The 14,039-nt window shown below is 42.2% G+C and overlaps 1 long non-coding RNA gene across 1 annotated transcript; it reads left to right on the top strand.

The window, feature by feature from the left end:
- Positions 1-7,818: 7,818 nt before the first annotated feature.
- On the top strand, positions 7,819-11,915 carry LOC149445007 (uncharacterized). The gene is made up of 2 exons (XR_016306474.1): positions 7,819-8,101; positions 11,472-11,915. It is a non-coding gene; the product is annotated as an uncharacterized LOC149445007 (long non-coding RNA).
- Positions 11,916-14,039: the final 2,124 nt, after the last annotated feature.

Genomic DNA, 14,039 nt, shown 5'->3' with positions numbered 1-14,039 from the left:
TGGAGGCCTTTGCCCATGAAGAATGGGCGAAGATACCCGTAGATCGCTGCAAGACACTTGTGTCAAGCTATGCTTCACGTTTAAAAGCTGTTATAACTGTAAAAGGATGCTGTACTAAGTACTAAGATTGAATGTCACTTGGGGGTTGAATAAAACTGATAATGCTGTGAGCACAGAAAAGACATTTGTGGTTATTTCATTATAACTGTTATGTTATATTTGTCTGACCTACAAGTGCCTCTTTAATGTAAATGTAAGCAAGATGACTGAATGATCAAAAGCAATGTCAAACTGGCCAAAACACTCAATTTCAGTGGGGGTTGAATAATTTTGGACACAACTGTAAGAAGCAATCTCCCCAAAGTGAGAATAGTTCCTATTTTATACAAATAGTACACAAATAGAGCTGAAATTTAACAAAGGGACTAACCCGTTCCCACTCTATCCAAAACTATAAATAAATAAATACAAACATAAATAAATATGTTTTGCACTTACACTTTAACCACTTTTCTACCAGGGCACTTTGTTTATTTTTTCCACAAACAAGTGCATCTCAATAAATTAGAATATCATCAAAAAGGTCATTTATTTCAGTAATTTAAGTCAAAAAGTGAAACTCATATATTATATAGATTTATTACACACAGAGTAATATGTTTCAATCATTTCTTTCTTTTAATTTTGATGATTATGGCTTACAGCTAGTGAAAACCCAAATTTCAGTAACTCAGAAATTTAGAATATTACAAAAGACCTATAAAACAAAAAGGATTTTTAATGCAGAAATGTTGGCTTACTGAAAATTGTGTCCATATATAGTATAGTATACACTCAATACTTGGTTGGGGTTCCTTTTGCATGAATTACTGCATCAATGCGGTGCATCATGGAAATGCTCTAGAATTTCCTGGTAGAGGGTAGACCTACTTTGGACTTGATAAAACACAGTGGACCAACACCAGCAGATAACATGGCTCCCCAAATCATCACTGAGTGTGGAAACTTTACACTGGACCTCATTCAACTTGGATTCTGTGCCTCTCCACTCTTCCTCCAGAGTCTGGGACCATGATTTCCAAATTAAAAGTCCGAAAAGAGGACTTAGCCCAGGTAAGATGCTTCTGATGTTGTCTCTGGTTCAGGCGTGCTTGACACAAGGAATGCGACAGTTGTAGCCCATGTCCCGGATACGTCTGCATGAGGTAGCTCTTGAAGCACTGACACCAGCTGTTGTCCACTCCTTGTGATTCTCCCCCAAATTCTTGAATGGCCTTTGCTTTACAATCCTCTCAAAATTGAGGTTATCCCTGTTGCTTGTGCACCTTTTTCTACCACACTTTTTCCTTCCACTCAACTTTACATTAATATGCTTGGATACAGCACTCTGTGAGCAGCCAGCTTCTTTAGCAATGACATTTTGTGACTTACCCTCTTTGTGGAGGTGTCAATGACTGTCTTCTGGACAACTGTCAAGCAGCAGTCTTCCCCATTATTGTGTAACCTACTGTACCAGACTGAGAGACCATTTAAAGGCTAAGGTGTTTTGAACTAATTAGCTGATTAGAGTGTGACACCATGGAGTTGATTTACTAAAGGCAAGCGCACTCCAAGTGCATTTGGAAATGCACTGCAAGTGCACAACAAGTACAGTTACTCTAGACCTAAGCGGAACATGCAAAGAAAATAAAAAAAAAACAGTATTTTTGCTTCCGCATGGTTGGATAAAAGAAATCAGCAGGGCTTTGCCTCACTTCAGAGCTTCCCCTCAGATATAAAGCAACTGCACTTGCAGTGCACAGTGTATTTACCTTTAGTAAATCAACACCCATGAGTCTACAATATTGAACTTTATCACAATATTCTAACTTTCTGAGTTACTGCATTTTGGGTTTTCACTAGCTGTAAGCCATAATCATCAAATATATATATATATATATATATATATATATATATATATATATATATATATATATATATATACATATATATTCGCTTTTTGAATGGAATTATTGAAATAAATCTTTTTGATATTCTAATTTATTGAGATGCACCTGTATGTTAAAATCAGAATGTTTGTCCTAGAATTGACTTTAAAACCTCAAACAATTTTAAAATCAGAGACCATGGAGAATAAAATAGTGACAATTGCATAGCTATTTATCAAATGCATATTTTCTGGAAAAAATACAAAAAATATTTTTTTTGGTAAAGTATAAGAGTGCAGTCTTGAGACTATTATTATTACTATTAGCATGAAGAAGAGAGATGCAGGGGAGTGCCTTACCATCCTAGGTTATGAGGCTGTGTGTTTCTATTGATGCACACAGTGTAGGGAGACACAACTCCAGTCCCTGCCTGCAAGGGAGACTCCATAGGATGCTGTATGTAAAAGGATCCACCTTGAATCAGGAAACCTGGGACAGTAATCATGGCACCAGCTTAAATTGGAATGTTGGCAAGGATTAAAAGATAAAGAAGCTGCATACTCAATAAGTGAATAAATTAGCAGATGAAAGTGATTTTTTTTAAATGAGCATTGCAGTCATACTTGTTCCTGGAACATGTACATGTGGTGGTCTCCTGCAGACTAGGGAATATATATCACTCCTACATAAACAAAGGAAATAAATGTAGTGCAGCATCCCGATTGTGTTCATCTACATGTCAGAAAAATATCCGATGCCTGCTGTCAACTATAAAAGCAAATCAATATTATTTGGTAAGTAATACATTACATGAGGAACCAGGCTGTTAGTAATTTCTGCTTCCGACTTATGACCTGCGCCCTGAAGCCTGGGAACAGACTGATAAATTGTGAGACTAATTATTTAGGCAGTGAAATTAATTGCACATTTTGAAAGTGCCTGAAAAATCTCAAGTTTGGAATAGTTCCAGGGTTACCACCTACTTTTCTTGATGGATGACTTAAACACAGTCATCTCACATGTTGGTCTTCAAGTGGTTCTGCTTACTTGATCAAAGTAGCTCCATGTTGTAGGGACTGGGAGCTAATGACTGTTCATGTGACCTGTAAGGGTATTTCTTTGTCCCAGTTCTGCTCATCTAAAACACAAAACAAAATCAGCGTCAGGACAAAGGTGAAGATGTAAACTGAGTAATATAAGACTTAAATTGTTTGTAAAGATAATATATCTGGCTAGAGATAATGGAAATTTTGGAACAACCTAGTTCAAGCAGGTATTTCGATGTAAAGGTATTTTACCAGGGTCATGGGGATACTGAGAAATTTAGTTAGCAATAGCAACACTTTGATTAACTGATATGATCAAACCATCTATGAACCTAAAGAGGACCTATAGTCAAATGTTAACATTCTTGCTGGAGTGTTTAATGGAGGGCTGACATACTTCTCTCTACAGAGAAATGATGTTCCAGACTCCTTTAGTGCTGGCCTCATGTCTGAAGGCCTAGCCTTTTGTTCTTATGATCTCTGATGATACAAGAACCAGATTGACTGATTCTCCCCTCATCAAAGGTCATGGCCCTGATTCCTGGATTTTAACTTTACTTTACCATTTGAGCATAGGTCTGCATCAGCGTGCTGGTACACATGCTGATTGTTGAGTAGAATAGCATATCTTGACCTCCTCCAGGAAATGCTAGATGTTTGGCTGTCATACCATTTCTCACACCTAACCTCTTTTTTAAAGACATACTCACAATAGCCACAGTTGCCTTATACCATTGTACTCCCTCTCCACTGGCCAGCTGGTTTGTGCTTACTTGTGCCAGACCTGAGCATGATTTTGTCATCACCTCTACCAGACAGACCCAAGTGAAACCTACTTTTGTGCTCCATGAGTGCTCAGTGATCCATGAGAGTTCTGTGGTTGGACATGGTTAGTGATCACATATATGCAAACTGTGCCTGGAACTTCTTCTTTCAAACAGGCCAGGCATGGTACAGTGAATCATTCTGGAATGCTATATGGAACAATCACACTAGTTAATCAAACAGGACTTTGGGGGGTCAAAGGTGCTTGGGCATAACATATGCACACCCTGGTGAGAGTACTATCTAAAGCACAGTGGCTAACTTCCACCTGACAGCACTAGGGTCATTGGTTCGAATCTCAACCAAGGCACCACCTGCTTGGAGTTGGTACTCTGGTTTCCTACCACACTCTAAAGCAGCCTTTCTCAACCAGGGTTCCCAGGCACCCTGGGGTGCCTTGGGGTTTCTTCAGGGGTGCCTTGGCAAACTGACTAAAATTGCCCAATACTTGTACACAAGCCAGCGACTGGAACAAGCCTACTTTTTGGTTACACAAAGGCACAGGTTTTCATTGTGCACCATTACGAACTTCTAGCCTCCGGCGTCCTGACAACCAATGACAGCATCAGTTGATAGGCAGCATGTCAGCTGCCTGCACAGCATCCTAGTTTGACCCTCCTCTGCCTCTTTCCATCAGTGCTGGGGTCACAGTAGCTCAGTGATGGATAAAAACTGAGGGAGAAGAAAAACATTGGAATACTAGTCAGTACCACTCTGCAAAAGTGTATTTGCTTTGGAAGAATAAATCACCTCTAACGTTGGGTGTCCTACATGTCTGGATGTTGCTGTGTTATATAAAATGATTAGAATTGTTTTTTACATTTTAGAAAGGGGTGCCCTTTTAAAATGATGACAAATATTTTCTAGCAGGCTCCTTCAACAAAAGTCAATTGAGTGTGTTTGGCAGGACCAACAACTGAGCAGATTTTGACAGGTTTATCAGAAATTTGCTGAGTTGTGCTCAGTGTATTGCCAATTTTTGTCACTGACCCAGAAAATCAAGTCAGAGAGAAGTCTGAACTCTTGATCTGCATAGTCCTTCCAGGTCAGTGGATCAAAAAGTGCTACAACAGAATGACCAGCATTACAGCTAAGTGATTGCAAAGGATTTTTTTTTAAATAACAAACATGATATACTTACCTGCTCTGTGCAATGGAATTGCACAGAGCAGGCTGAAACCTTCTCTTCTTAGGTGACCCGCTGACAATCCTGGCTTCTCCTCTTCTTGGTGTGCCAGGATTCCTCTTCCTATTGTGGCATACATGCGGTCTTGATCCTGAGCTGTGCTACCTATAGACGCAGACAGTGCAGCCTGGCCCCAGCTCTCTCATCACAGGATTTGATTGACAGCAGCAGAAGCCAATGGCTCCCATTGCCTCAGCAAAGCCTGTGGGAATGGGGAGAGAAGACAGAGCCACCACAGATGGGCACAACACTGGACTGAGGCCTTTGTATTTCTACTGGTAAGTAATCATTAAGAAATTAGGTCTGAGGCCACTCAACATCCTTTTAAACCCTGAATAAGCGGGATATGTATTCAAGTTGTGCTATGACCACATCGGTTGCATACAGTCATTAAAGTGGAAGTAAACACCGCTGCGACACTTGTGCCTACAGCAGGGGCGGATTGACAACTCATGGGGCCCCCGGGTAATAGGGGATCATGGGGCCCCTGTGTCCTTGCCCAAACTCAAAAAAGCCTATGAAAAAGGTACCAGGGGCATCTCATGGGGCCCCCTACTGACCCCGGGCCCTCGGGCAGGGCCTGAGTTTCCAAATGGTCAGTCCGCCCCTGGCCTACAGGCAAGCTTATAAAGCTTAGTACAAAAAATGGCCGCTGCCCCAGTCTATAACTGGCCTTCACAGCAAGGAGTACATGGAAGGGCGACGCATGTCAAACAACAAAAGAGAAAAACTCTCAGCTCAACTTGCCAACCTGCCTGCAAACAACCCGAATTAACCTGTCTAACAGTATGCGTTAAAAACGGGTTTAGGTAGCACATATTTGCAAATACATGCGTAAGCTACAGAGCCTCGTCAGGGCGCCCCGATATTCTGAGGCCTTTGTATTTCTACTGGTAAGTAATCATTAAGAAATTATGTCTGAGGCCACTCAACATCCTTTTAAATACTGAATAAGCAGGATATATATTCAAATTGTGCTATGACCACATCGGTTGTATACAGTCATTAAAGTGGAAGTAAACACCTTTGTGACATTGGTGTCTATAGGCAAGCATATAAAGCTTGCCTGTAGGTACAAGGAATATCTCTTAAACATGTACCATTTAGGAGATCTTCAATGTTTCTGCAGCCCGGAGCATGCGTTCTGAAGGGATGACATACTCATGCTGCCCCTTCAGAGCCCTGTGCAGTGGGCGTGACTCCCGAGCGTATATGTGTGAGTGACGTCATTGCGGGTTGGCCTTTCAAATGGCCAGAGCCCTTGAACCAGGAAGGAAGAAGAAGACCCAGAAAAAATGGAAGCCCCATCAGCGGTGATAGCTCACTGCTGGAGGGCTTCGTTTAAAGGTAAGTATTTTATAATATGTTAGTATGTGATGCATACTAGCACATTATGATCTTGACTTACAGGGAGATTTTTTTTTAATTATAGGCAAGTTTACTACCACTTTAAATTGGACAAAGCTTTTGCACGAAGCAGTCTGGCAGTCGGTACCACTTTAACCCTACATTAGGCCATGCATGTCTACTAATAGTAACAGTGCTCTTGCTAATATACCTGCAAATTTTTACCATGTTCTGCATTACAGATATCTCATAGGACCAGCTTCCTGGAAGTACTTGTTAATACTAAAAATCTTTTATATAAATCAAATTTTATAAAACCACAGTTTAAATAAATCAATGCCCCGTTCAACTTTCAGGGGAAACTCTGAATTGATGTTTGTGTGAGCGCTTGTTTTCCAGAATAAAATTTTTTTTTTTTCAGTTAGGTGTGACTTGTTCTTTCCAAAAGCTCTTAACCTCTTTTGCTAACAGGGAGGCCAGAAGAATACTGGAAAGCCTGTGAACTCCCACAAAGAAGAAGAGCTCAGATGTTCTTTGTCATTCCCAGATGTGGTGGCTGGAAGAAGATGTGCGGAAACCAGTCAAGGAAGTTGTAGTTCCAAGTGCTGTAAACTTGAGCTCCTGTTTCTCTGGACGCACGACCAAACTGGGGCAGGACAGCTGCTGGGAGTTCACTGGAGCAACACTTTCCCACAGTCTGGAGATGTGACACATGGCTCTCACACATTCCACAGCCGGCAGACTCAGGCCAAGCTTGGCCAAGAGTCAAGGCAGCACAGAGCGGCTGCTGGGAGTTGCCGGTTAGCAGGTTCTGGGAGCTGGCATGTGTACAGGCCTTTTAGGGTGAAATATGCACAGGATGCACATTGCCACATATAGAATGTGCACACAGCCATTTAACTCTTTCATTTCAGAACATGAAGCGTAGGGAATGTATTCATTCATTTCATTCTTTTCTTTGTATGACTTTATTTTTAAGAGCTTTCAACAACTGGGAAATGACATTGTGAGGATATCGCATTACAGAAGCAGAAAAAAATAGCAGTCATATAAAAGTTTCATCGACAATCAGAATGGAATATAAAAGATAAAAAGGACAAACATATGTTAACAAAAAGTAAATAAAGGGACTGTTTTATTGTTTAGTCCTTATTATGGCAATGTTGCCTTGGCCTGGCCCATCTTATTATCCTTTTTTACCCTTTTTCTTCCATCCTTCCTTTTTTGTCATTTTCATTAGTTTAATTACCATTTTTTCAGAACTTTTTAAAGAGAACCCACTCACTATTGGGTTTGTGCCTGATCATTTAGTCTTAAATTATTATCATTTTATAATCTTATCTATAACATATTTCCATTTATTCATTTACGCAGTTTAGTTTTACTTAAAGCAGATCTTCACCCAAAAGGGGAAGTTCCACCTTTCCGCCTCCTCCCACCCCTTCCTCTTTACCATTTGGGCACTTTTTTTTCTGGAGAGACGGCACTTAGTTTTGATAGGTACCCACTATTATGCCTAGGTGATCAGAGCAGGAGTTCACACCTCCCCCCCCTTTTTGCCCATAGTCTTCTGAGACACATCCCAGGTCCCAGAAGGCTGCAGGACCATTCACAAAGTGCAGCGTAACTTGTGTATGCGTAGTGAGAAGTTGGCTGTGAAGCTGCAAGATTCAACAGCCAGCTTCCCACACTAGACATTGCAACACGGGGGGACCCAAAGACCAGCTAAGAACCAGCCCGAGTAAGGACAGCGTTTGAACCCTGGACAGGTAAGTGTCCTTTTATTAAAACATAGCGGGTACAGTATTTGTAACTGCTGAATTTTAGTTTTTTTGGGGGGACAAAACATCCTCTTTAAGCTGGCAATATACAGTATAAATTTATAGGAATCATCCAAAACTCGAGCCATGGGAGGCACTGCTGAAATCATCCAGCTTGACAAACTTCAACGGGGAAATCTGGGAGGACAACGTTCAGCTGAACAGTGACTGCATCCAACCATCTGTAAATGTTTGGGTATTTTGAAATCTTCACTTGTATGGCCAGCTTTAGTATGTATTAGGATGAGCACTACAAATAATAGACAGAGGTGAGAGACCCCTGAGTTCTAATTTATGTCTGAACTTGTGCTGATAACATACACTATCTTTTTGATCCTAAGTGACAATAACAGTATCAAGCACACAGTTCTGCAGTTGTTTATGTTCTTATTATTAACAGTAAGCTGTTATGTGCTACTGTTATTGTATCATTATCACTTGTGTGTCATTAGCCATCAGCAATTGGTAGAGCAACATACAAAGTTAAAGCTTCATTCTGGGCACAGGAAAAAACTACCCCTGCAGGGCACCGATTTAGGGGGCTCTGAGGACTGAGATGTGGGGGGGCCCTTGACAACACTGATGTGAGGGGACTCTGAAAACTCTGAAGTGAGGAGGGCCCTGAGGGGACTTTAAGGAATCTGATGTGAGGAGGGCCCTGAGGACACTGATGTGTGGGGACTCTGAGGACTATGATGTGAGGATGGCCCTGGGGAAGCTGTTGTAAGGAGGTTCTGAGGACACTTAGAAGAGTAACACGTTTGTACAGGGGTGCAATTTCAGAGCTTGCCATAGGAGCTATTTTCTATAGATGTGTCCCTGGCAGGGAGGGCCACTGCATGTTTTTTTTTCCATCCTGGACGTGGACTTTAGGCTAAATAAAGGAGGCAAATTTTGGCAATTCTCTTTGAAGTGGTTATAAATTATATATTTTTCAAATAATAAACACATTATACTTACCTGCTCTGTGCAATGGTATTTCACAAAGCAGTCCCGATCCTCCACTTTTGCGGTCCACTGCCAGCGCTCTCAGCTCCTCCTCTTTTCTGTGTACCCCATAGCAAGCCGCTTCCTATGGTGGCGCACCTGCGGGCTCAATCCTAAACTGGGCTGTGTGCGTCCATAGACGCACACAAAATGGCACGGCCCCGCTCCCCAATTCCTACTCACAGGAGTTGATTGACAGCAGAAGGAGCCAATGGCTGGAACATTTTTCTTACCCTATTGCAGGAAATAAATATCCTGCTTTTACAACTACTTTAACCGCTTCCTGGCCGCCCTATAGCAGAACTACCGCTACAGGGCAGCAGGGCTGCGCAAAATCACACAGAGTTGTGCTCAAAAGTTTACATACCCTGGCAGAAATTGTGAAATTTTGGCATTGATATTGAAAATATGACTGATCATGCCAAAAAATGTTTTTATTGAAGGATAATGATCATATGAAGCCATTTATTATCAATTAGTTGTTTGGATTCTTTTTAAATCATATTGATAACAGAAATCACCCAAATGGCCATGCCACGGTGTGCCTGCCAGGGATCCCCCCTTCTAGTGCCTGTGTCCCTTCACAACCCCTCCCCTTCTCATCCTGTAGCAGCCCTTAGAAGCTGGGCCAAACAGGATGAGAAGTGTTACTTTTCACCCCTGCCGCGGTCCCCTTCCTCCCATCCGGCGCAGCTGGGCGGGAGGAAGATGACTCCCTGCGGCGAGACTCACACCGCTCCTGGCCATACGGCCCGGAGAGGGGTGACCTCCCACCGGGAGGTTCCGGGAGAGGGCCGTCAGGTTTGACACCGCGTGCCCCCCCAGCAGGGGGGCTTCCTGCGCCTGCACCCACCGAAGACAAAGGCCGCGCTCTCAAGAGCGTGGCCCGTGTCGAGGGGGCGTGCCTTGTTGCCGGGGCAACACGGCACACCGCCCGATGTTGCCAGGGCAACCGGAAGCGTCCTGCAAAGCCTTCAGAAGGCAGATACATGGCTCTCCTGGTTGTTCTGTTTTGCTGCAAGCTGCTGGGAGGTCTCCGCTGAGGCGAGACCCCCGCAGCCACTCTGCTAAGACCTGGGGATCGCAGGATCATTACCCGCTGAGCACTCTGCATCACCCCAGGGAGATTGAGGATTATTACCCGCTGAGTACTCTGCATTACACCAGGGAGATTGAGGATTATTACCTGCTGAGTACTCTGCATTACACCAGGGAGATTCAGGATTACGTCATACGTCAGATACGTCACTTCCGGTCATGCGCATTGACGTCATACACGCTGACCAGCAGGGAAGCGGCCATATTTGTGTGCCACGAGCTGTGCAAGGCTGCACCAGCACCAAGGGGAGAACGGAGCCCGCCAGTCATAGGCTTGATGTTAGCGGCTGTTCCCGGGATTATACCTGGTAATCTAGATGGAGGAAACTTCCAGAAAGTATTACCTATGGCTCAGGTGGTGAGTGAACTGTCATACAGCTAAATGAAAAGGCGTTTATTCGCCACTCTACACATATATCAGCAGAAATATATTGATTGACTGTCCATTTGTCATCAATTTATTGGAGGATGGGGACAATATGATTCACAATTTAGGTGCAAGGCACCAATTATATATTACAAGAGACGGAGGATTCAGCAGGCTTCATACTATCATCTATATTAAGGTGGTTTATAATCCGCACGTTGCAGTGAAGAAACCCCGTGAAGCAGGGCCCTGCCATCTTTATCATCTTTACCTCACTAAGGATACCAACAGTGATTCTTTCATGAATAATTCTGCATTTTCTCATATGGGCATGTCCACTGTGAATCTATACGATATGTTCACCACTCACTTGTGCCTTACATAGGGGCTACATTTCTATTATTCTATCATCTTGTTATTATAGGAGCATCCGTACCCTCCCTTTATATTTACAATTTTTCACCCACATTGCCTTGATAGGGTTATAGGTAATTCTATTAATATATGGTGCTTGTTATCAGCCAATATTGCATAGCGCTGTACAGTACATACCTGATGGTACAATTTTTTGACACCCCCCCTGCTGGTGGTGTAACCAATGTGTTGGTGCTGCAAATGCACTAGACAGGTTTCTGTCATTGCTTATGCAGCACATTTATATTAAGACCGGTCTTGATGTTATTTTTATGTGATTTTAGGTCCTTGTATATTATCTCATACTTAGGTGATGGTGAACCAGGGTATTTACCCTACTGTCTATAACTATTGTGTAATAAAGCATAATTTTGGGAATTATTCTGAGTATCGCATTCTGTCCATGATGTAACCACTTTTCTGTGAATTCTTTTTCACAACCCCTCTTTTTAGATTCAGGATTATTACCCACTGAGTACTCTGCATTACCCCTGGGGATACCTGGACTATTACCCGCTGAACACTCTGCTAATACTCGGGGCTCAGGAGGAGTACCCGCTGCTACACTGCCTGATACTGTGGGGCCAGGATTGCCCATACTGCTGTGTGCAGGAAATACCCGCTGTGTGGATCCTCTGCTGTGTGCTGAGAAGTATTGCTACCGGCTGTCGGCTGCTGTGAGCCAGGAAAAACCCCTCCCAGAACTGTGAGTGTCATCTGCCCCTGTTTTCCCTTGTACGGACTGTCCGAGAACTTTCCCCCCTTACCCGTTCCTGCCTGGTTTACAATTATTTTGGCCCTTCCCTGCTCCTCCCCTGCTCCAGAGACTTGGACGCTACCCTCAGACCCAAATTGAGTGATGGTCATAGTTCAATAAAGCTTTGAGTGTTTATCATCTCCTCGGTGTGTTCTGTCCTGCCTATGCTCCGTCACAGGCCATGATCAAAAGTTTACATACTGTGAAATGTTTGGCCTTGGTACAGACACACAAGGTGACACACACGGGTTAAAATACCAGTTAGATGTTAATGTCCCACATTTGTGGCTTTTTAAATTGCAATTAGTGTCAGTGTATAAATAGTCAGGGAGTTTGTTAGCTCTTATGTGGAAGTACTGCCTAGGCTAGATACTGAGCCATGGGGATCAGAAAAGAACTGTCAAAAGTCCTGCGTAACAAGGTAATGGAACTTTATAAAGATGGAAAAGGACATAAAAAGATGTCCAAAGCCTTGAATATGCCAATCATCACTTCCACTAAGAAATAGAAAATTCAGGGACCTCTTGATACCAAGCCAAGTACAGGGAGACCAAGAAAGATTGCAGCCACAACTGCCAGAAGAATTGAAAGTTTGAGTTGCCAAACGTCAGCCACCAAACCTTAATGACTTTATTTATTTATTTCAGGTACTTATATAGCGCTGTCAATTTACTCAGCACTTTACATATATATTGTACATTCCCTAAACCTCAAGGGGTGTACAATCTAAAGTCCCTAACTCACATTCATACATACACATACTAGCGCCAATTTAGACAGGATAGAATTAACCTACCAGCATGTGTTTGGAGTGTGGGAGGAGGAAACCAGAGTACCCGGAGGAAACCCACACAGGCACAGGGAGAACATGCAAACTCCAGGCAGGTGATGCTGTGGTTGGGAATCGAACCAGTACTAGTATTGCCAAGCGGAAGTGCTAACCATTTAGCCACTGTGCTGCCCACATCTCAGGAGAGGATCTGCCAAGAGGAGTGGCCCAAAATCCCTCCTGAGATGTGTGCAAACCTGGTGGTCAACTACAGGAAACGTCTGACCTCTGTGATTGCCAACAAGGGTTTTGCCACCAAGTACTAAGTCATATTTTGTGAAGGGGATCAAATACTTATTTCCCTCATGAACATGCAAATCAGTGCATAATTTGTTAGACATGCATTTCTTTTGAGTTTTTTGTTGCTATTCTGTCTCTCGGTGTTACAATACACCTACCATTCGATTTTTAGACTGGTCATTTCTTTGTGAGTGGGCAAACATTCAAAATCAGCAGGGGATCAAATACTTATTTCCTTCACTGTAAATAAAATACAAATGAAATTGTCTTTTGAAATTACATGAATATTTTAAAGATTTTGGTGATTTGGTTTACGTATACTGTATTTAAGCGCATTCAACAAGACTACGCATTTTAGCAACTGATACAGATCTTACAGGAAAATTACTATTTACAGGTTATCTGTATTTAACACACATCTTTATTATAGTTCTATATTATGATTTTGTGTAATAGTAATGGGAATAAAAATAATCAGAATGTTGTAACTGCACACTGAAACAGCTTCTCTGCCATGAAAATATACACACACTTACAGCCTCAAATAAAGTAAATAAACTGACAAAGTATCACTGGAATAAATAGGTGGATGAATTGCTGCAAGCCTTTGAAATACTCAGTGAGGTCAGAATTGATTTTAATAACTGAATGCTCATGCCAGGAGTACAGACAGAACAATAGAACAATAGAAAGAAAATCATAATCCAGGAACAATTGTGTGACGTGACTCTGCCAAGGTCATGGAGAGAATTGGTGACATCTCTAGGATCAAAGCATGTGATTTCCAAACAAAAAAAACTTTTCTTGTTTTTCTTTTTTAAAAAGTCATGTTTTATTGGGCATCTGGCTGGAAACTTGAAATTTCGTCCACCCACAAACATAGGTCCCTGATTCTCAGAAGAAAAATGTTTTTGAGAGATGAATGATCATCACGGTAAAAATGTTTCCTACTGAATGTAAATTTTTGAGGGTGCCATATCATATTGAAATTATTCTTCCATGTAGGGGACACATACAAACATGTTCTGCACAATTATACACAACCAAACGCTCATGCATAAAACTGACCATACACACCAGTGGGTGGCCCTGTCAACTGTCACCTGACACCCCTTGATTAACAAATCAGAGGAGTAAGGCAGAAAACTGTCAGCCAAAAAGCAGCTGCATCCACTCAAATGCAGCCGCTGTTCAG

The sequence above is a fragment of the Staurois parvus genome, unplaced genomic scaffold (genome assembly GCF_062004578.1).
Source record: "Staurois parvus isolate SC_StPar_1 unplaced genomic scaffold, SC_StPar_1.0 ptg000750l, whole genome shotgun sequence".
Classification (NCBI taxonomy): Eukaryota; Metazoa; Chordata; class Amphibia; order Anura; family Ranidae; genus Staurois; species Staurois parvus.
This window is presented reverse-complemented; position numbering and strand designations above follow the sequence as displayed.